The following is a 2408-nucleotide window of genomic DNA, read 5'->3' on the forward strand; positions in this document are numbered from 1 at the left end:
GACCCCTGTGTTTAGGATGACTCAGGGTTAAACTGTCAACCCTGATGATATCATCCGAATCGTGCTCAACTCAATTAGTCCTGTGACTCCTCACTAGGACTACCCTGGCCAAGGTTTTGCTAAATTGAAACACGACTGTACACAGCTCCTAAACTGGAGTGGTCAATCCCATCTTGACACACGCACCGACAAGTCAAGTACTTGACTACACCCAGCAACCTTCCGTCACTGAATTAGAAATTCAGGTAGTCCAGTGCCTAAGTGCAGTGAGTTGCTTGCAAGTCACCGTGGCGGTCTCAGGTCGGAGGGACATTTATACCCATATCCCATCGGAGCAAATCTTGACAGCAGAAATAGCTCCGGAGTTGGTCACGTTCAGTGCAGATGTACCATTACATCTCACCTGTATGCCATACCAGTGTCTCCACACTCTTTGGTTATGAGGACAACCAACCCATATGGCACACAACGACCTATGCTCGATAAATTGTCGTCCTTGGTAACAACGTATCATTTGGTCGCGAACATGTTTAAGGACTAAGCGACAAATCCTCCTTTGTCGAGTCTAAATAGTCCTAAGGACTTCACCACAACACAGGAGTTCATTAGAAGATGAAACATTTGTGATGAAAAAATACCAAAATAACTTTTATTTATTTATAATTCATGTACTAATACAAAAGGAGCACAACCGTCAAAAGGCTGATGATGGCTTCAGGATACTATCCCAACACAGTGTAACGACGGAAATTTCGAGGGTCCCTTCATATCGCCTCGATTCGAAAAGACTCCAGCACGCGCACATTTAATGCCAAAGTATCTGGGGCGGTCGTGCACAAGATTCGAGGGACAACTTCGGCTATGCCATCTCTCTGTACTTCCTTCATTCGAAATTCAAACTCGAAAGTAGGGAGACTGGTGTTGGGTATAAAATACCACAGCCGAAGTTCTCAACGGGATTAACCCTTGCGGGCTCCGTCCATGACTCCAAGGGAACTCAGCCCGGACTCCTATGGGAGCCGGGCTCCGTCCCAACTCAAGGGAGACTCCGCCCGGACTCCTACGGAGCCGGGCTCCACCCACGACTTCAACCGCAAGAGGACTCCGCCGGACTCCTACGAGAGCCGGGCTCCGTCGCCAACTTCAACTATCGGTAAGCTCCGTCCGGACTCCTACGGACCCGGACTTTGCACCTAACTTAATTGCAGGAAGACTCCGCCCGAACTCCTATGGGAGCCGGGCTCCATCCACAACTCCAAGGGAGACTCCGCCCGGACTCCTACGGGAGCTGGGCTCCGTCCACGACTCCAAGGGAGACTCCGCCCGGACTCCTACGGGAGCCGAGCTCCACCCACGACTTCAACCACAAGGAGGACTCTGCCCAGACTCCTACGGGAGCCAGGCTTCGTCGACAACTTCAACTGTCGGTAAGCTCATCCGGACTCCTACGGGAGTCAGACTTCGCACCTAACTTTAATTGCAGGAAGACTCCGCCCGAACTCCTACGGGAGCCGGCTCTGTCCACGACTCCAAGAGACTCCGCCCGGACTCCTACGGCGAGCCGGGCTCCACCCACGACTTCAACCGCAAGGAGGACTCTGCCCGGCTCCCGTGCGGAGGACTCTGCCCGGACTCCCACGGGAGCGGGCTCCGTCGCCAACTTCAACTGCCGGTAAGCTCCATTCGGACTCCTACAGGAGCCGGACTTCGCACCTAACTTTAATGCAGAAGACTCCGCCCGGACTCTTACGGGAGCCGGGCTCCGTCCACGACTCCAAGAGAGACTCTGCCCGGACTCCTACGGGAGCTGGGCTCCACCCACGACTTCACCGCAAGGAGGATCCGCCCGGACTTCTACGGGAGCCGGGCTCCATCGCCAACTTCAACTGCCGGTAAGCTCCGTCCAGACTCCTACGGGAGTCGGACTTCGCACCTAACTTTAATTGCAGGAAGACTCCACCCGGACTCCTATGGAGCTGGCTCCGTCCATAACTCCAAGGGAGACTCTGCCCGAACTCCTATGGGAGTCGGGCTCCACCATACTTCAACCGCAAGGAGGACTCCGCCCGGACTCCTACGAGAGCCGGGCTCCGTCGCTAACTTCAACTGCTGGCAAGCTCTGTCCGGACTCCTATGGGAGCCAGACTTCGCACCTAACTTTAATTGCAGGAAGACTCCGCCGAAACCTATGGGAGCCGGCTCCGTCCATAACTCCAAGGGAGACTCCGCCCGGACTCCTACGGGAGCCGGGCTCCACCCACGACTTCAACCACAAGGAGGACTCCGCCCGGACTCCTACGGGAGCCGGGCTTCATCGCCAACTTCAACTGCCGTAATCTCCATCCGGACTCCTACGGGAGCCGAACTTCGCCACCTAACTTTAATTACAGGAAGATTCTGCCCAGACT

The sequence above is a fragment of the Elaeis guineensis genome, chromosome 1 (assembly GCF_000442705.2).
Source record: "Elaeis guineensis isolate ETL-2024a chromosome 1, EG11, whole genome shotgun sequence".
Classification (NCBI taxonomy): domain Eukaryota; kingdom Viridiplantae; phylum Streptophyta; class Magnoliopsida; order Arecales; family Arecaceae; genus Elaeis; species Elaeis guineensis.